The sequence below is a fragment of the Miscanthus floridulus genome, chromosome 4 (assembly GCF_019320115.1).
Source record: "Miscanthus floridulus cultivar M001 chromosome 4, ASM1932011v1, whole genome shotgun sequence".
Classification (NCBI taxonomy): Eukaryota; Viridiplantae; Streptophyta; class Magnoliopsida; order Poales; family Poaceae; genus Miscanthus; species Miscanthus floridulus.
The window spans coordinates 38,869,396-38,891,943 of record NC_089583.1 but is presented as its reverse complement, the minus strand read 5'-3'; positions in this window follow the sequence as shown (position 1 = coordinate 38,891,943).

Below are 22,548 nucleotides of genomic sequence, written 5' to 3'. Positions count from 1 at the left end.
GTCATCACTTGACCATTGAGATCAGATAATCGGCGTTTGAAGCCGATAACACATGGCAAGCATCGGGTGACCAGACGCTGAGGGTCCTACGTTCGGTCGAACTAACCGGAGCATCCGGTCACCCCGTGTTATGCCCAGTGAAGGGGTACAATGGCTCTATTTCGTGGGAGTTTCTATTTAAGCCCCATGGCCGACTTAAGCTCACTCTCTTGGCCATTTGCATTGACATAGCAACCTTGTGAGCTTAGCCAAAGCCCTCCCACTCATCTCCATCATTGTTTCATTCATCATTGTGAGATTGGGAGAGAATCCAAGTGCATTGCTTGAGTGATTGCATCTAGAGGCACTTGGTGTTCGTGTTTTGCTGCAGGATTCACTTATTGCTCTTGGTGGTTGGCCACCACCTAGATGGCTTGGTGTAGCGGAGGAGGATTGGCATGAGTTCGATGAATTGTTCGTGGCCATCTCCGGTGAATTGTGAGAGGATTTGTACCTTTCTCGACGGAGCACCGAATGGTAACTCTAGTGAATTGCTTAGTGTCATTAAATTACCTCACTTGTGGGTAGGTTCTTACGGTGTCCAAATTATGTGGACGAGGTTTGTGCAACACCTTCTTAGCCGTCGAACCACCAAGTGTTGGTTGACACAACGGGGACGTAGCGTGTTGGCAAGCACGTGAACCTCAGGAGAAAATTGGTTATCTCTTGCCATTTAGTATTCTCCCAGTGATTAATTTAATATTCATCTTGTGATTGGTTCACTCCTCTATATAGCGGTATAATCACCCTACTCACTCATTTATATTCTTGTAAACTAGTTATGGTAAGCTCTTTAGTATAATTAGAATTGAGAGCTTGCTTTATTATTTTAAGTTCATCTAGTGGAGCTCTTTAGAGTAGCAAGATTGAGAGCTCTTAGTGCATAGTAACTTTGCAAGTTGTGTGTCTAGTAATTATTGCAACTAGAATTGTTGGATAGGTGGCTTGCAACCCTTGTAGAGCTAGAGCAAGTTTGCTATTTCGCTATTTGTCATACTAATCAAAGTTACTCTAGTTGATTTGTAGATTTTTAAATAGGCTATTCACCCTCCTCTAGCCATATTAGGACCTTTCAAGTAGTATCAGAGCCGTGGTCACCAGTTTGATTGAAGGCTTGAACAACCTCGGTATCAAATTATGGCTCAAGTTGTGTTCAACCATGTGGGAGTCAAACCACCATTCTTTAATGGCACATGCTATGATTATTGAAAGAGAAAGATGACGATGTATCTTGGTTCAATCAATGATCAAGTATGGGAGGTGACCGAGAATGACTATGCTAGCATTGATCCCGATGACCCCACCAACTAAGATAAGACCAACAAGCAATGCAATACAATGGCTCTCAACACCATATATAATACCATTGATTCCAAGGTGTTTGAGCAAATCAAGGATTGTGAAAGAGCAAATGAGGTGTGGAGGAGATTGGAGGAAAACATATGAGGGCACACGGGCAGTGAAGAGTGCTAAGTTATACATTCTCAAGGATAAGTTGACAAGCTTCAAGATGAAGGAAGATGAGAGCATTCCGGAAATATTCCATCGGTTGCAAGTGATTGTAAATAACTTGAAGGCCTTGGAAGAGAAGATCAAGGATGATGTCTCTCATCGGTTCTTGATGTGCTTACCTCCAAGATTTGAGATGTTGAGATTGCTTATCATAAGAGAAGGATTGAAGGAGATTACCCCTAACCAAGTACTAGGTGATGTCATAACCCAAGAGACATACTATGTGGAAAGGGAGAGGGATGACAAGGATGACAAGAAGGAAGAAGAAGACAAGAAGAAGAAGAGTATAGCATTCAAGGCTAGCTCATCATCATCCAAGAATAAGGGCAAGTCCAAGAAAGAATCAAGTGATGATGATGATCTTAGTGATATTGATGATAAAGCTATGGCCCTCTTTGTACGCAAGATGGAAAAATTTATGAAGAAGAAGGGCTATGGTGCAAGAAAAAGAAGATATCACACCAAAAGCAAAGAATATGTGAGAAGATGCTACAATTGCAAGAGTCCTGATTCATGTTGTAGCAAATTGTTCCTACAATAGTGACAATGATGAGGATGAGAAGAAGAAGCACAAGAAGGATAAGAAAGAAAAGAAGTAGAAGAAGGAGAAGAGAATAACCTTCCTAAAGAAGAAGAAGGGTGGAGGCTATGTGGTCACTTAGGATAGTGATGTCTCTTCAGATAGTGATGACTCTAGTGATGATGGCAAGAAATCTATCAAGAAAGCACTAGCAAGCATCGCCAGTCAATAATAAGCCCTCCATCTTCGACACTCCTTCGACATGCCTCATGGCAAAACCTACCAAGATAAAATATGATATGAGTGATGATGATGAATAGGAAAGTGATGCTTGTAGGAGTGATGATGATGATGATGAGTACTCCAAGGAGGAGCTCATGGACATATGTGAGCAAGTGCATACTTGCTTTGAGATGAAGAGAAAGGAGTGCAAGGAATTGAATAAGAAAGTTAAATTTCTTGAGCAATCCCTTGATGAGCTCAATGCCACTCATGAGAGGCTAATGGAAGAGCATGAGAAGCTTGGTAAAGCTCACTCTAAGCTTAAGAAAGCTCACTCCTCTCTCATCGAGCAAGTCAAAGAGGAAGCCGAGAAGGAGCAAGTGATTGTATCATGTGATGTGGGACTAATATGTGATCTTATTGATGAATCTTTTTATAGGCCCATTATAGTTGCTCCCACTAACACTTTATGTAGCACTACTACTTCTACTTCACCTTTGAGTGATGGTCTTACTTGTGATGCCTCATTAATGGTGGAAAATGAGACCCTCAAGAAGGAGGTGAATGAGCTCACTCGTGCCTTAGGCAATGCCTATGGTGGAGATGCCCGCTTGCTAAAGTGCTTAGGTAGACAAAGGTTTTCTCTCAACAAAGAGGGATTAGGCTATACCCTCAAGAAAGGCAAGGCGGCCTTTGTCACTCCCAAAGTTAACTTTGTGAAGAGCAATGGTCGGTTTTGCAATAGATGCAAGCAAGTTGGGCATGTAGAGCAATATTGCAAGATTAACAAGAACAAGCTACCTATTGTATTCCTCAATTAAATTTGATTCTTGTTACATGCTTATTAAGGGTGCCAATGGTAGTGAAGGCTAAGTTTATTGGTACACCAATTGTGGGCCCAAAGAAGAAGGCCATTTGGGTACCAAAGACCTTGGTAACTAACCTTCAAGGACCCAAGCAAGTTTGGATACCTAAAAAGAATTGATCTTCTTTTGTAGGTCAATTATAAAGCCTAGAGGAAGGCATTGGGTGCTTGATAGTGGGTGCACACAACACATGACCGGTGATCCAAGAATGTTCAATGCAATCAATGAAAACAAGAGTAATGGGAATTGATAGTATCACATTTGGTGACAATGGCAAAGGCAAGGTCAAAGGGCTTGGTAAGATTGCAATATTAATGACTTGAGCATTTCCAATGTGCTACTAGTAGAAAGCTTGAACTTCAACCTTTTGTCGGTAGTTCAATTGTGTGATCTTGGTTTCAAGTGCATATTTGGTGTGGATGATGTAGAAATTATAAGTGTAGATGGCTCTAACTTGATATTCAAAGGATTTAGATATGAAAATCTATACTTGGTTGATTTCAATGCTAGAGAAGCTCAATTGACAACATGTTTGATCACTAAGTCTAACATGGGTTGGTTATGGCATAGAAGGACTTGGTCATGTTGGAATGAAACAATTGAACAAGTTGATTAAGCATGACTTAGTTAGAGGTTTAAAAGATGTCACATTTGAGAATGATAAGCTATGTAGTGCATGCCAAGCTGAAAAACAAGTTGGTAACACACATCCTAAGAAGAGCATGATGAGCACATCTAAGGCATTTGAGTTGATGCACATGGACTTGTTTGGACCAACCACATACACAAGCATTGGTGGAAACAAATATGGATTTGTGATTGTGGATGATTTCACTAGATACACATGGGTATTCTTTCTTGTTGACAAGAGTGATGTGTTTGCAACATTCAAATCATTTGTCAAGGGCATTCACGATGAGTTTGAAACAACCATCAAGAAAGTTAGAAGTGACATTGGTAGTGAATTCAAGAACACTAGAATTGATGAGTTGTGTGATGAATTTGGAATTATACATCAATTTTCTACCAAGTACACTCCTCAATCAAATGGCTTAGTTGAAAGGAAGAATAGAACTTTGATTGATATGGCAAGATCAATGTTGAGTGAGTACAATGTGAGTCATTCATTTTGGGCCGAAGCAATCAACATGGCTTGCTATTATAGTAATCGACTCTATTATCACCCCATGATGGAGATGACACCTTATGAGCTTTTGAATGGAAGAAAGCCCAACATAGCATACTTTCGAGTTTTTTGTTGTAAATGCTACATATTGAAGAAAGGCACTAGATTGAGTAAGTTTGAAAAGAAATATGATGAAGGTTTCTTGCTTGGATACTCCACTACTATCAAGGCTTATAGAGTTTGGAATTTGGCTAGTGGTACTCTTGAGGAGGTTCATGATGTGGAGTTTGATGAAACAAATGGTTCTCAAGAGGAAGATGAGAATCTAGATGGTGTAAGAGGCACTCAATTGGTCAATGCAATGAAGAACATGGACATTGCTAATATAAGGCCTAGAGAGGTGATTGATGTTGAAGATGACAAGAATCAAGCGCTCTCTAACTCAAATGTGCAAGCTAGTGGTTCCCATGATCAAGTTCAAACAAGAACTAGTGATGACAAAGTGCAAGATCAACAACAAGTGGCTAGTTCATCATCTCAACCAAGTGATCTATCAAATGCAAGAAATCAAGTGCAAGTGCTTCAACCAACCAATGTTGCAAGAGATCATCCCTTAGACACTATCATTGGTGATATTTCAAGAGGTGTGCAAACTAGATCAAGATTGGCTTTATTTTGTGAGCATTTCTCATTTGTGTCATCCATTGAACTTAAGAAGATAGATGAAGCTTTGAATGATGTTGATTGGGTCAATGCTATGTATGAAGAGCTAAACAACTTTACAAGAAACCAAGTATGGGAGTTAGTTGAGAGGCCTAAGGATCATAATGTGATTGGAACCAAGTGGGTCTTTCAAAACAAGCAAGATCAAGATGGGATAGTAATAAGGAACTAAAGCAAGATTAGTGGCTCAAGGTTACACTCAAGTTGAAGGTCTTGACTTTAGGATAAACATATGCTCTGGTTGCAAGATTGGAAGTAATTAGGATCTTGTTAGCCTATGCTTGTGCCCACAACATCAAGTTATACCAAATGGATGTGAAGAGTGCATTTCTCAATGAGTACATCAATGAGCTTGTGTATGTTGAGCAACCTCCCTGGTTTTAAAGATGAGAAGAAACCCAACTATGTTTACAAGTTGAGAAATGCTTTGTATGGATTAAAACAAGCACCTAGAGCATGGTATGAGAGATTGAGAGATTTTCTACTCTCTAAGGGATTCAAGATGGGAAATGTTGACACCACTCTCTTCACCAAGAAGCTTGGAAATGACTTGTTTGTAATCCAAATCTATGTTGATGATATCATTTTTAGGTCAACAAATCAAGATTTTTGTGAGGAGTTTGGCAAGATGATGGCAAGTGAGTTTGAGATGTCCATGATTGGAGAGCTTAGCTACTTCCTTGGTCTTCAAATCAAGCAAATGAAGAATGTCACATTTGTGAGTCAAGGCAAGTATATCAAGGACATGCTCAAGAAGTTTGGAATGGATGATAGTAAAGCTATTAGTACACCAATGGGGATAAGTGGAAGCTTAGATAATGATGCTAGTGGTAACATGGTGGATCAAAAGATGTATCGGTCTATGATTGGAAGCCTACTTTATGTGACCGCATCAAGGCCAGATGTGATGTTTAGTGTATGCATGTGTGCTAGATTCCAAGCCTCACCAAGAGAAAGTCATTCGAAAGCAACAAAGAGAATATTTAGGTACTTGAAGCATACACAAAATGTTGGATTGTGGTATCCTAAAGGAGCAAGATTTGAGTTGATTGGATATTCGGACTCCGATTATGCGGGATGCAAAGTTGAGAGAAAGAGCACATCGGGCACATGTCAACTATTGGGAAGATCACTTGTGTCTTGGTCATCAAAGAAGAAAAATAGTGTAGCACTTTCAACCGCCAAAGCGGAGTACATTTTGGCCGGTAGTTGTTGTGCTCAATTACTTTGGATGAAGGCTACTTTGAGTGACTTTGGAATTAAATTCAAGCAAGTGCCATTGCTATAGTGACAATGAGAGTGTCGTAAAGCTCACCAACAACCCGGTTCAACATTCAAGAACAAAGCATACTGATGTCTATCATCATTTCATAAGAGATCACCAACAAAAAGGGGACATTTACATTGAGAGTGTGGGCACCGAAGATCAACTTGCCGATATCTTCATCAAGCCACTTGATGAAAAGAGGTTTTGCAAGCTAAGGAATGAATTGAACATACTTGACTTCTCCAATATGTGTTGATGCACCCCCCATTATATGACATGCCTCTCCTTCGAGCAAAGCAAGGTAAAGTTGATTGACATGTCATCCATCCATTGCTAAGGACTTGTTTAGTGCATCTAGTCATTCCTATCATGTCCTAGTCTCATTCATTAAAATCAAATGAATTTGATACTTGTATGGTACCACTATTGCTTGTATGTTTGAAATGATCTAGTGGTAGCATATGACATGTTTGTGGGCTTGTAAACCTAGTGTTTGATCTAGAAAATAAGCTACAAGTGTTTAACTCAACATGGTACAAGATAACTCTTATTTGGAGGTGTGAAGAAACTTGTCCTTGGATCAAACCGAGTTAAATATCTTTTGCAAGTAATCTAGATTGAACCAAATTGGGAAAATGATCCTCATTTCACATGGTTTTCACCCCAACCTATCTATAATTTGAGCTAACCTTTTGTGCTAATTGTTGACAAAGGGGGATAAATTCACAAAGATAGTAAGATAGAAGGAGCAAACAAATGAAATGAAATGACATTGACATTGTAAGAGGATCATAAAAAAATACACACAAGTAGGGGGGCAAGCTCATAAACTTGTATGTTGCATTTAAATGTGCATTTCATATATTTGCTTGCATGACACAAGTTCTAAATTTCAATATCCATGCTTGTGTGGTGTATGCTAGTTATATGCTTGAATGGTGAAATAAAAAACTAGCATGCATAGGCTAAAGTAACTAGACTTATTTTATTTTATGGAAACTAGACCCTTGCTTGTAATGGTGATCTCATGGGGTATTCTAGTTTTTGTGTATGTATAGTTACTAATGGTGCTAAGGATGGTATATTGGTGCACTCCGATTGGTATCACGCTTCAAAGGTCCATCTCTTATACCTTAGCATCATACGGTAGAAATTGTCTCCTATATTTCCTATCTAAGCATATGTGCAAGCTACAATCCAAACTCTTAGCACATATGTAGGGGGAGCAATTGCTACCATTTGGAGTTCATGAAACTTGTCCATATTCTTTTACACATGGTAAATATGCTTGGGCAAGCAACGTGGATTCAATTAAATCTCAATTCATATCTTTATGTAAGGGTTGTCATCAATTACCAAAAAGGGGGAGATTGAAAGCTCTAGTTTGGTTTTGGTTAATTGATGAAACCCTAAGTGCTAACCTAGTTTATCAAAGTGATTATGAGATAGGTAGCACTACTCCAAGTGATGAAGCAATGGCGAAGATCATGACGATGGTGATGGCATGGTGATGATCAAATGCTTGAACTTGAAAAGAAGAAAGAGAAAAACAAAAGGCTCAAGACAAAGGTATAAATAGTAGGAGCCATTTTATTTCGGTGATCAAGACACTTAGCGAGTGTGATCACATTTAGGTTAGATAACCGTACTATTAAGAGGGGTGAAACTCGTATTGAAATGCGGTTATCAAAGTGCCACTAGATGCTCTCACTCATTGCATATGCATTTAGGATCTAGTGGAGTGCTAACACCCTTGAAAATGCTTGTGAAAATATGCTAACACATGTGCATAAGGTGATACACTTGGTGGTTGGCATATTTGAGAAAGGGTTAGAAACTTCACCGGTGCCCTATACAGAAAAGACAGGGGTTCACAGAGTGACTGGGCGCTGGTGGTGCAGTGACCGGATGCTAGGTTCAGAGTCCAGTCAGTGACAACAGTAAGCACACAGTCTCGGTCTTGTGATCAGACGCTGGCGTGTAAACTGACCGGACGCTCATGGTCTGAGTCCGGTCAGTGCTGACGTACACTGATGTAAGGCGCATAGAGGAAACGTTGAGTGACCGGACGCCGGGTGAGTAAATTTCGTGTTTGGAACCTTACTGGAAACGACCGAACGCTGGGGTCCTATGTCCGGTCACTTTCTAACTGACACGTCCGATCATCACTTGACCGTTGAGATCGGGCGATCGGCATTTGAAGCCGATAACACATGACAAGCATCGGCGGATGCTAGGGTCCTACGTCCAATCGAACCAATCGGAGCGTCCGGTCACCCTGTGTTGTGCCCAGTGAAGGGGTACAACGGCTCTATTTCGTGGGGGCTTCTATTTAAGCCCCATGGCTGGCTCAAGCTCACTCTCTTAGCCATTTGCATTGACATAGCAACCTTGTGAGCTTAGCCAAAGCCCTCCCACTCATCTCCATCATTGTTTCATCATCATTGTGAGATTGGGAGAGAATCCAAGTGCATTGCTTGAGTGATTGCATCTAGAGGCACTTGGTGTTCGTGTTTTGCTGTGGGATTCACTTATTGCTCTTAGTGGTTGCCACCACCTAGATGGCTTGGTGCAGCGGAGGAGGATTGGCACGAGTCGGTGATTGTTCATGGCCATCTCTGGTGATTGTGAGGGGATTTGTACCTTCCCCGGCGGAGCTCCGAAAGGTAACTCTAGTGGATTGCTCGTGTCATTGAGTTACCTCACTTGTGGATAGGTTCTTGCGGTGTCCAAATTGTGTGGACGAGGTTTGTGCAACACCTCTTAGCCGCCTGAACCACCAAGTGTTGGTTGACACAACGGGGACGTAGCATGTTGGCATGCACGTGAACCTCAGAAGAAAATTGGTTGTCTCTTGCCATTTGGTATTCTCCCGGTGATTGATTTAATATTCACCTTGTGATTGGTTCACTCCTCTACACGGCGGTATAATCACCCTACTCACTCATTTATATTCTTGCAAACTAGTTGTGGCAAGCTCTTTAGTGTAATTAGAATTGAGAGCTTGCTTTGTTATTTTAAGTTCATCTAGTGGAGCTCTTTAGAGTATCAAGATTGAGAGCTCTTAGTGAGTAGTAACTTTACAAGTTGTGTGTCTAGTAATCATTGCAACTAGAATTGTTGGATAAGTGACTTGCAACCCTTGTAGAGCTAGAGCATTTTGCATTTCGCTATTTGTCATACTAATCAAAGTTCTCTAGTTGATTTGTAGATTTTTAAATAGGCTATCCACCCCCCTCTAGCCATATTAGGACCTTTTAGGGGGGCCATCACCACCGCATCAATGGGATTGGGGAGGGCCATCATGGCCGGATGCGCTGAGGGAGGGAGCACCGCCACCTGCTTCCCAGTGCTTGAGATCCATGGGGGAGAGGGTCCGCCGCTAGCCGAGGGTGAGGAGCCACCGCTGGCCGAGGGGCGTTGCCAGCCATCGGTGGAGGGTAGGGGCCGCAAGAGGCCCGCCGCTGCCAGGATGGAGGGAGAAGTGGCACAGGATGGAGGCGCGGGAGGGAGGGAGGGAGGGTTGGAGAGAGAGAGAGGGAGGGGGCAATAAATGAGGTGTAGTGGGGTGCAGGAAGGACTTTAGGAGGTTTTAGGAGGGGGTGGAGCTCCTAAAGTTTTTGGCCCACTTCTAAAATTTTTAGGAAGCTTTTAGTAGGGGGTGTTTGGTTCTTTAGGCAAATTTTATCAAGATTTTAGCTCCTAAAGTTTTTAAGTGGGGTAACCAAACAGGACCTTATTGACTTATTATTGAGTCAAAAGTTTTTAATTCATATGCTAAATTTAGATCTTTTCGAGACTAGAAATAAATAATTAATAATTAATAAAATCATGTATTAAAATAGGTAGTAAATGCGCTATAACATCAGAGGAGAAAATAAGAGTTAATTTATGATTTACTTTAATAGAATATACTTAAAGGGTGTTTGATGCCAGCCGGTAGCTGCCACATCAATTCGTGGCAGACTATGGTACGCCAGAAGCTTTGGCATATGGAGTCGACGTCAAAACTAAGTATACTGACGTCAAAACTAACTCATTTTAATCCCTTATGTTATATTTGGTTTGTAGCCAAAACTAGTCACACGGAAGTTGCATACTGAGGCTAACTTTTTACTCCGTGACTAAGCATTAACATGTAGGGCGGCCTGGTTGTAACACCCAAAAATTTATCTCTTTTAAAAATAGGATTAAAATGATTTAATTCTGTATTTTTGTGTTCATAAAATATAGGAAACTAAAATTTTTCATTTAATTAAAATTTATTATAAGGTTTAGCAACATATTTGTGCATACATGCCCTTGCATTTGATGTATTTGATTGAGTGGTTTTGATTAAAAATTTAAAATGGTTAAAATTGCTTTTGCAAATGAAATTGAAAATGACTTTGAAGAAAAGAAAAGAAAGAAAAAGAGAATTTGAACATAAAAGTACTTTTAAAAGTTGTAAAATTTATTTTTGGGAACTTACCCAAAATTGTTCATTTTTATTTGAACTAAAAAATGTATTTTAAACCGTATTCAAATTTGATTTGGTTCATATTTGAATTGGATTTGAAAAGAAATTAAAAAGAAAAATGCTCTCTCTCTCTTTTGGCCAAAAGGCTTGGCCTCTTCCCTTCTCCTCAGAACTCTCCCTATCCAGGCCCAGTTCCATCTCAGCTCCCGTAGCTCGGCTCCTCCTCTCCACATTTGGCCTAGCAGCCAGAGCCGCGTCGCCATTCTTTTCCTCCGCGCGGCCTGTTTCTTCCCCGCGTTTTCGTCTTGGGCCGGCCCAGTCGTGGCCCAGTCGCAGCAGCCGAAGCCGTCAGCGCGCCTTCTCTTTCTCTACTGCCGACTGACTGGTTGGCCCCGTCCATCGGGCCTTTCTCCTACCTCGTTACCGAGCCAGACTCCATCACCGCCATCGGCTGTGTCCGCCCTGCCCACGTCTCCCTCCACTTGCCGTGCCTCCTAAGGTTCCAGGCCCTTAAATACTGGAAGCCCGTGCCGCTGCCTCCATACTCCGCCCTCTAGCGCCGCAGTTCCCTTCGCCGAGACGCCGAACCACCAAAGCCCCAAACGCCAGCGTCCGTCGTCTGCTTCACCCAGCACAGTGTCGTCCCCGCTTGCTCCGCGCTACCAAGACCCGCCGAAGTAAGCTCGTCGTTCTCTTCTCCACCTCCCCAAGTCCTTCCTGTTGTAAACCGTGCTCCAAATCACTGTTCCGACATAGCTCTATCGCCGGCCATGGCGCGCCACCGCGTTGGCTACTGTTCCAGCATGCCACGTTTTTTTCCACCCCCCGATTCCATCTCGGCCGTCCAAATCAAATCTAACGGCCCAAAAGCAAAGATACTATCGGGGACTGAATACCAGGGTACCCAATGAGGTAGGACTAATAACCATCAAACGTTGACGCTTCCAGTCAGACAAGAGCACTGCTACTCTTCTTGCCCAGGCGATGGAAGGTTGGTTCTGCCTCGCCTGATGGCTAAGGGCTAGCTTCGCCTCGCCCGACCCCCGAGGACGGGCTCTGCCTCACCCGACCCCCGAGGGCTAGCCTCTGCCTCGCCCGACGGCTGAGGGCTGGCTCTTCCTCACCCGACGTCCGAGGGCGGGCTTCGCCGTGCCCAACCCCCAAGGGCTGGCTCCGCCTCGCCCGACGTCCAAGGACGGGCTCTGCCTCACCCAATGATCACACCCTGCTCCTTCCTAATGATAAGCATAGGGTATGATAGGACATTCGAGTCAAATGCAGTACCAGGGACCATGCCCTGCACGCCTATAGGAAGGTACCATCAATTTACAATGGGACGGGCGCTTTAGGCCCTTTCCGACGTAAGAGTGCTTAAATAGTGTTGTAGGCACCGACTTTTGTCCCACAGTGTAGTAGGCGCCGCCTTCAGTCCTCGGGCGCAGATACTAACATAGGCATACGACAACCACTATGGTCCAAGATAGGAATCACCTCATCTACAGTGACGGGCGTATTGTCACTTCCTCTGTTACTCCCCGAGGGGTCACAGCTCGGCTCTCCGGCACTGCCGTATCGTCCACCGACGTAGGATGGGATGCACCCACTTGCTAAAAAAGGCCAGGGCATGGCCTACGAAGATCAGCGAACACACCACTCTGACATGGTCTGCCATGTTAAGCAGGGCAGGCACAGGGAAAAAGGAAGACCCGGCTCCCTCGAAGGACCTTCAATACCTTTGATATTTTCCTCTTTCTCCGATCTGTAACCCCTGCTCCCCCCTTGGTCTATAAAAGGGAGGGCAGGGCCCCCCACCAAAGGGATCGACGCTAGACGGATAAGCTCAACACACACATGATACTTCACACACGGTTGAGCAGCGACCAAGCTCTCGATGACCTTTTCGATCATTCCATCAGAGACTTAGGACTCGTCCCTCTCTCGACCGTTTCTACCCCCTACTATGAACCATTTTCGGTACTAATAACACGAGCAGCAGCAGCAGATTGGACATAGGGACGTTCAGCCCGAACTAGTATAAACCTCGTGTCCTTTAGTGCACCATCCGGGCCTAATGCGCAACAATCATAAATTTACTAGCTAGTGTTTGTTCGAAACACCGACAGTTGGCGCGCTAGGTAGGGGCCTTTGCGCATTCCAAATCAGGCCACAGATGGCTAACCACGCAATCAGCTGGGTCCCAGGCACACATGTGCGTTTTGATGACCTGGACTTCATTGTCACACTGAGAGGAGAGTTGGCGCTGGCCCACACGGCCATCTAGTCTCTCCCCTCTGTCAACTTCAATGATGGGAGGCTTGAGTGCCAGCCTGGCTTCTCCCTTGGACCACAGCTGTTCAGGGAGGACCTATGCCGCCTCACCCTCTCTCTAGAACACTCCGCACGGAGCGCCCCGACCATGTTTCCGTTCGGTCTTTGCAACGTCGTGGCAACCGTTAGCCACCTTGTGGTGCAACGCACGATCCTATCCCCCTCAAACAACGAGTTCATAGGGATGATCGAAAGCGTTACGGAATCCCTCCATGGCTTCCTCGTGGAGGGACCGGGGTCGGACTCTAGCTCTGACTCCGACAGGGGGAGCCATCATCCCTCCTAGGAATATTTCATGGTGGAAACCTCCGAGGGACACTTCGAAAGCATTTCCATAGAGGAGACTACCCCAGGAGGCAACCATGGCGGTGCAACCGAGAGGGGGATAACCGCCCCACCTCACATTGGGGTAGTGTTAACACTGGATTTTGGTCGATTCTAGAAGATGACAGGTAGACCCACATGCGGGAAGAAGGGTGTTTGGCAAACAAAACAAGCGGTCGGCTAAATGCTTGTGCGGTCGGTTACTCTAGAAGGCGGTAACTCCATTCGGGAAAACAGAAGATGGCAGGCAAGACCGATCGGAAAGATGAGAGTTGTAATAATAAAGGAATCTATAAGTTTAGGGTAAGGAATCGTAAGTTTCCAAGTTTGTTTAGAAGTTCCTTTGTAAATCGTAGTCCTCTAGGACTCATGTTTTGTCTAGGGTATAAATATTGACCCTCGACCATTGTAAAAGGGGTTCACAACCAAATCAATACAACCGGCCCCGTGCCAACTCTCGAGTCCTCTTGTCGTGTCGTCGAGTTCTTCGAGAGGAGTCATCGATCCGTCGACCTCCGTAAGTTCCGACAACCTTGTTATCATGTTTAGTATCATGCGGTGGATTTAAACGTGATGCAAGTAGTCTTGTTTGTTTTCAATGGTCGTGCGGCGGATCTTTGCTTGACAATCAAGAAGTCTTTGCTTACGCTTTGTTTATGAGTAGATACCGTGCGGCAGGCGTTTGCTCAATATGCTTAGTGAAAGCGAGATAGTTATCGGCTCTATATTAGATATGGCAAATCTAAATAGATTCATTAAGTTATCCAGTGTTGCATGTTACGAAACATTTTATATATATATATTTGTAACACACTTCTGCCCAATCTAGATTGATATGGTTCGGCCTTCTCTCTCTTGTGGTTTTATTCGTGCTTTAACGATCATTGCTTTTCATAATACCTTTGCAACTAGATAGTGTGCTCATAATGGCCGAATTATTTTAATCTAGGTTGTCACATGTCGTGGGTTCATGCATGTTAATCATGTTTAAGCTTTAACAAAACCAAGTGTCGTGCGGCAGATGCAGGTTTTGAATTAGTTTAATCATTTTTATTTGCACGTTCCTTCTTCATGGACCCCAATTCGGCTGGACTGCCGAGTTTGGTTATGCATTAACTCATAATTAATTTCACTTGTTCAAATATGTCTTCCCATGCATGTGTATTCGGCGCTCAGGTTTCCATGTGCATTCATCTTATGATTAGCCGAAACGGTTTATGAACTCATTGGCAGACAGCTCTCTATAGCTGTATGTCGTTGTAAGTGGCTTCAGGACCGTATATGTGGAACTGTCTGGTATTACCCGACATATTCCAGTTTGACATTTAATTGTTTTATCCCTTGTTAGTTTTCAGGTCAAACTGACTGGCACGCTTTCAGATAACGAAACACCCGGGAACCCGATTAAAGCTACACTTTTCGGCTTGCTGTGTGTGAGGCACAGTGCGTCACATTTTGTGTCAACACACTTTTTGGCACGCTCGGTGGGACAATCTGCTAGTTCAAGATGGCATCTGAGATCAACAATGATCATGTTCTGGATGTAAGCATGGCAGAATTGCCAGATAATTACAAGGATTTAGTGCTTCAAGCATGTGAGCAATATCAACAGAAGTGTTTGATGTCTTTTTTCCAAAAACAAGAGCAATAAAGTGTTTCAAAAGCAGTCAATGCCAAGAGTTCTTCTTCCACATCAAACTGATTACACTGAAGAGGAGGATGCTCAGAAGATGGCAGCCCTAGTTTATAAAGCTATGGGAGAAACCATGACAAATCATCACACGGCTTTTCTGAATACCTTTCGTGCAATCATGATCAGTACTTTTGGCCCAATGGTTGATAAATACTTCGAAGAAAATGTTGGACCACTCAGTGGGCCGACGTTTTTCAATGTTCCAAAGCATCAAGAGAAGCCTGTTGGAAAAGAAGTAGCGTCGCCTTCAAATATAGGTGGATTGACTCACACTGAAAAGCAATCACATCCCACCTATGGCCAAGTGACATTTGGTACCACGGGAGAAGTGCCACCTTCAGCTTATAGAGTTTCTCCAGCATCAAATAGATTGCAGAAGAATATGTATGGAGATGGGTATCAAGAATTTACTGATTACAGTGCTATCAATGCTGTGCCAAATCTAGGGTATAGAAGTGTTTCAGGATTGCCTTCTGGAGTGCAAGTACAAGGAAGTCAGGATCTAGGCATCGATGTTTTGATGCACAGGATGGCTGATATGATGCAAAATCCGTTTGGCTTGAAACCAAAGAATCAATCCTATTCATACAAGTCTCCTTATCCAGAATGGTACAACAGAGTGGCGTTACCTCCAAGGGTGAAACCTCCAACAGATTTAACCAAGTTTTCTGGTCAAGATGATACTAGTACCATAGAGCACGTTAGTCGGTACTTAATGCAGCTTGGAGAAGCTGCTTCAGATGAAGCTTGGAGGATTCGGTATTTTCCTTTGTCTCTTACAGGACCGGCTTTTGCATGGTTCACATCTCTACCAGCTCATTCCATTGGTACGTGGGCAGAACTAGAACAGAAGTTCCATTCATATTTCTATACGGGTACTAATGAGAAAAAGTTGGTTGATCTCATAAGTCTGAGGATGAGAACAAATGAGACACCATTGGAATATCTTCGCAGATTTAGGGAGACCAAGAATATGTGTTATTCTTTAAATTTACCAGATGATCAACTACCTGGAATAGCTATAGCAGGAATGTTGCCGAATATCAGAGAGAAGTTGTTCGGTTTAGAGTTTGATGATCTTGGCCAACTTGCACAGCGTTTAGCAGCTATGAGTAATCAAGCCCAAGGATTCAGGAGAGATAATCGCTTTCAGAAGAACAATGCTACTAATGAGGTGTATCAAGGTTTTCTGGATGAAGCGACTGAGTATATTGATGAAGATGAGATAGCTGCAACTGAGTTAAATTGGGCAAAGGAACCCACTCAAGTTAGTCAACGCTGGTTGAAACAACAAAAGGGAACCTATGATTTTGATGTTACTAAGGCAGACAAGCTTTTTGCATTGTTGATAAAGGAAGGACGCATCAAGTTGCCAGAAGGACATCCTATGCTACGTCCTAAAGGAGTGAAAGACAAAAAGTATTGTGGCTTCCATAACACTAATTCTCACTCTATCAATGATTGCCGAGTGTTCAGGATACGAATCCAGAAAGCTATCCAAGAGGGACATTTGAGGTTTGATGGCAAGATGAAAATTGATGATCAGCCTTTTCCACAAAATATGATTTCTTTCTCTATGAATATGGTCTCTACCAATGATCTCAAAGGTAAAGGCAAGGTGAAAGTGTTGACTTCTGATAGAGCAAAGGAGAGTGGTGCTGTTGACCCGGATCGGCAAGTCACCAGTAAAAAGCTGCAGCAACGAGTTCGGTTTCAGAATAGCCGAACCGAGAAAAGTCAAACTTCCAAACCCAGAGTTACGTCACGTATTTTGCTAAACAAGTGGCAGAGGGAACAAGAGAAGGAATACTGTAAGAAACAATGGTTTATGGAAGAATGCCGGAGGTATAAGGAAGAAGTATACCGAAGGGAGCAAGAAGAATACATGACAGAACAGGAGCAGTCTCATTGGGGTTGTTTGTTCTTTAGGCATTGTTGGAATGAAGGCTTGAGGTTGCCTGCAAGAAATAATTGTCCGGAGTGTAGTGCTCAGTACTCCGAGTATAGGCAATCTCGAGTCAACCGCCATCCCATCTATAAAAGACTTGGAACGAAGGTTCCTGAAGATGATTGGCGCTTAAAAATAGATGACTTTGAGAATCAGCAAAGGAAAAGAGTTGCAGGTTCAAGTTGGATTCATGATAGAGTGCATGATGAAGAAGCTGACTTCTATAAATACGTATGGCAAAAAGGACAGTGGTGTCCTCCAGGCCTGAGGAAAAGTCAGAAAAGAAGAGTGCAACGGTTGAGGAATAGGGAGTTGGAACAGGAAGTTACCGGAACAAAGCAAATATGGCGTCCTAAAAAGAAGCCTAATGGATGTGGTCCTTCGGCTAATGCTTGCATGGCTTTCTTCCTTCCATCAGAGTTTATAGCTCCCGAAAGCCAAGATGTCCAAGAAGAGGTGTATTCTGATTTTGATGAAAGTGAATGTCAGGATCTGATGGCTCAGCTTGTATTAACACAGCAGGCTATTTTTGACAAACCAATCAAGAATCGTCACTTGAGACCACTCTATTTAAAAGGATATGTCAATGGCAAGCCTTTGACCAAGATGTTTATTGATGGGCTGCTATCAATATCATGCCTTATACTACCTTCAGGAAACTTGGGATGACTAATGAAGAATTGTTGAAAACTGACATGGTGCTTAGGGACTTTGCTAGCAATCCTTCTGATACCCAAGGTGCTATCCATGTCGAGCTGACCATTGGATCGAAAACTCTGATTACTACCTTTTTTGTCATTGATGGTAAGGGGGCATATAGTCTACTCTTGGGCAGAGATTGGATCCATGCTAATTGTTGCATTCCTTCAACTATGCATCAAATTCTCATTCAATGGATTGGAGATGATGTTGAAGTTGTACATGCTGATAATTCGGTGAGTGTTGCTGCCACAGAATCTACCTATTGGGAATATGAGGGTATCAATTGTTTCTCTGGAAAAGTGTGGAAAGAAGGTCCTGTAAATGTTTTCAGCGAAGGCCAACAGCCGATCCAAGCAGTCGGCTCTCATAGCAATTTTTAATGGGAAATCCCGTCGATGGCAACAAAGGAAAGTTGGGACGTGGTTTTATGTCGGCTGATAAATTGGAAGAAATTAATGTTGGTGATGGATCTAGGTCAAGGCCGATGTATATTAGTGCAAAGTTAAACCCAGAATATAAATCAAAGTTGATAGATTTATTGAAAGAGTTTAAAGATTGTTTTGCTTGGGATTACACGGAAATGCCTGGATTGGATCGTTCCATTGTTGAGCATCGATTATCCATTAAACCTAGATTTCGTCCTTATAAACAACCTCCAAGGAAGATATACAAAGAGGAAGTATTGGCCGATGTGAAGAAGGAGGTTGAAAGGTTGATAGAAGCAAACTTCATTCGGCCATGCAAGTATGCAGAGTGGATTTCAAATATAGTACCGGTATACAAGAAAAATGGAAAAATGAGAGTTTGCATAGATTTCAGAAATCTTAATAAGGCTACTCCCATGGATGGTTACCCAATGCCAGTTGTCGATTTGCTGGTAGATGCAGCAGCAGGTTATGAAGTCATTAGTTTTATGGATGGTAATGCTGGCTATAACCAAATTTTTATGGCAATAGAAGATATTTCGAAAATAGCTTTCAGATGTCCTGGTCATATTGGTTTGTTCGAATGGATAGTCATGACGTTTGGGTTAAAGAATGCCGGTGCAACTTATCAAAGAGCTATGAATTATATTTTTCACGAGCTGATCGGCAAGATTGTAGAAATCTACATCGATGATGTAGTAGTCAAATCTAGAGATCATGAAAGACATTTAGCCGATTTAAGAAAGACTCTGGAGTGCACAAGAAAGCATGGCTTGAAGATGAATCCAAACAAATGTGCCTTTGGAGTTTCGGCTGGTGAGTTTTTGGGATTTTTAGTTCATAAAGGAGGAATTGAAGTTGGGAAAAAGAGCATGGAAGCAATAGACAAAGTTGTGCCGCCAACTAATCTTACGGAATTACAATCATTGTTGGGCAAAATCAACTTTGTAAGAAGATTCATATCCAATCTATCAGAGAGAGTTTTACCCTTTTCTCCTTTATTGAAGCTCAAGAAGGATCAAAAATTTGTATGGGGTGACATACAACAAAAGACTTTTGATGAGATCAAGCAATATATGAAGGCACCACCTGTGCTGGTACCTCCACAACTTGACAAGCCTTTTAAGTTGTATGTGGCGGCCGATAGCCTAACAATAGGATCGGCCCTTATGCAAGAGTTTGAAGGAAAAGAAAGAGTCATAGCTTATCTTAGCCGAAAGCTGTTAGACCCGGAAACAAGGTATTTGGCTGCAGAAAAACTTTGCTTGTGTGTATATTACTCATGTACCAAATCTCGACACTATTTGTTGAATGCCAAATGCGTGGTAGTTTCTAGTTTTGATGTGATCAAACATATGTTATCGATGCCAATTTTGAATGGAAGAATTGGCAAATGGATTTTAGCATTGTCAGAATTTAATTTAAGGTATGAATCGGCAAAGGCGGTAAAGGGTCAAATTATTGCCGATTTTATTACCCAACATCGGGATCTTTCTGTTGAGGCAATAAGCATTGTGCCTTGGGCCTTGTTCTTCGATGGATCATCTTGTAGCAAAGATAGCGATGAAGGCTAATGGAAGGGTCTATTTATAAGCCGGAGCGAAGGATCGTGGCGAATTCTACGGAATCGTGGGGCGAGAATACCGAACGGTGGAGTAGGGTTTTTCCCTTTCAACTGGGCCATTACTGGGCTGGGCCATGCATGGGTTAAATCGGATGTCGCTCAACTGTCTCCCTGTTTTGTTGGAGCCAGCATTATTCGGCTATACCCTCACAACATTTAAGTTAGGATTCGTTCGGCTATTGGAAGAATGGAGACAATCGGCTACATTCTAATCAAGTAATTTAAAGGAAAATGGCCGATTGCTTGTTTCGAACGAATGAAAATAAGTAAACATAAAGTTGGTTAATCAAGGGAAAGAGGATATCGCACTTGAGTTTATTACAAACCCAATGTCTACTGGTTCAGAAGATGATTGATTGCCTCTATGGCCTCAGTCCTAATTCGGCTAACATTATCTAGCACTTTTTGATCTTCATCTTCGGAACTCTGGATGCTGGATAACTTAGTTTTGATCTGCTGATCTTCTTTGATGGTCGAAGCTATCTTTAGTGAAGCTGCTTCTATGTTCTTCGGCAAATTAGTTATATGGGCCCTATGAGACTAAATTTTGGCATTCAGTTCGGCTAGTTGAACTTTTAGTCTGCTTTTTTCATCCTCCATGGCTTTCAGTTCAGGCTCCAAGGTTGCCAAGGAATTTCTCGTAGTCTGGATATGAGAGTGAAGATCTTTAATCTCCATCTTTTTCAAAGATCTATCCTTCTGCAGAGCGGTCCTCGAAGATATATTCTTGGTTGCCCTTCTCACCATAGCAAAATGGTCATCAAGATGGGCTGCAGATTCTAGGGGAGCCTTGAGAGCAGAGGGGATATCTTGATCAATGAGTTCAAGGAGGTCTTTTATCTGGTCTGCATCCTGAACCAGACTAATGGTATCCTTATTCAACAGAATGATCACTTCTTTTAGCCGGGCCTGATTTTCCAGCGATAAGGTTTGATGAGAAGTAATCTCTTCACCTTTCTCAATGATATAGTTCTCAATAGAGAAGGAGTAACTGGTGGTCGGTTTAGTGATGTTCTTCTAAAGAAAGGAGAAGAAAGGAGGTGTTAGTCGATTGGGTAATTTTGCTAAAATATAGTGTGAGACAAGACATTACCTGCTGAGCTGATTGATCATTAGAATGGGTTATACCCTGGCTTGCTGGAGAAATTGGCTGAAGGTTCAGAAGGGACAGGTTTGGAGCTTGATCAGGAGAAGTTTCCCTTGCCAGTTCATCTAAGATTTCATCTATTTTCAATAAAGTAAATGATAATGAGCATAAGAGATAGGTGTTATTTAGGAAAAAGAGAATTGGCTGAACGGTGTTACCTATAGTCTCATCAGGTTTATGAGCTTTTAAACCTTTAGCTTCATGAGTCTTTGAAATTTCGCTATCATGAATTTCTTCATCTTCAGTAGGAACTTCAGGGGTTGGTTCTGCAGGCGCTGAGGTATTGCCCAGTGTGGGAATTTCGACTTGTGGCTGCAATGGAAGTAATGAATATAGAGGTAGTCAGGCTTACTGCTAAGTGAGATTGTTGACCTGATAAGAAAATAAAAGATTCATGCCTTAAGGGATAATCTGGCTTTCTTGGTCCTTGGTTTCTTGGGTAAGAGAAAATTGTTAGATGTTCTCCTTTTGCTTTTTCCTCTTGAAGACGCAGCGGCTGAAGCGGCAGGAGTTCTCATGAGTGCCTTTAGAGGTGCTGAATCCAAAGTTGCAGAAGTTTTCATGAATTCCTTTAAGTTTGGAGCATCAAACCCCAGAGCAGGCTTGGGACCAGCCGAATAGTACTGGATTGCTTTGGCTGGGGGAGTAAACTCAAGATCCTGTGCATGACCAGATGTTAAAATAAGAAGTGGATTCAAGAACAAGAAATGATGGGCATAATGAAATTACCTCACTGTCAGAAGCAAAATCGGGTTGCAAGTTTTTGCATAAAGAATGAACTGATATATTGAAGATATGAGCATGCCATTCTTGCCACCAAGAAACAGAGAAGGGATGAGCAACATCTATTAGCCCAAATGGAGATGGTTCGTATATTGGCAATTCCCATCCTAATTCAAAGACCTTCTTGGCTTCCATTCCTTCTGTTATTACTTCCCTTGACTTTATGATTGTTGAGAAGATGAATTTTGGAGGCAGTTGGCCACATCCTAATTGTCTGGCCACCATATTTAGATAGTAGAATTCATAGGTGGATTGCACTAACCTCCCATGATGAAATTCGGCTGGCAGAGTGCAAGGTTTGATAAAGGAGTTGAAAATCTCCGTGGATTCTTGGCCTGAACAACCAATTTCATAGCTAAACTTGCAGGGCAAAGTCAGATTTTCATTTTCTCTGTAAGGAAACCAGAGCACATTGCCGAATCCTTTGAAAAATAGCTTGAAGAAATGACCGATGTCTATGTCAATGCTTATGGATGATGCTGCTTCCCCATAAGTCTGACAAGCCTTGACCTTTGCTGTATTGCCTTCAGCATAGTTAACTGAAGGAAAACTTAGATTGAAGAGGCTCACAGAGGTTATCTGATGCATATATAGCTGAAGCCACATTTGAATTAGCCACCAGGGGCCATTCACACAAGAGATTTCTCCACCTTGGCGCATCTAAAGAGTAATCTGATGCATCATATGATAAACAGACCCTAAGAGATATTTGCCTAGTGGGATCTGAGTGCCTGCAGCTAAGTCTTCAGCCATTACCATGTGATTCAGGGTTGGTTCATTGGATTTTCCACAGAAGATGAATCTGCATAGCCACATATTCATGAAGGCTTTCAACTCTTT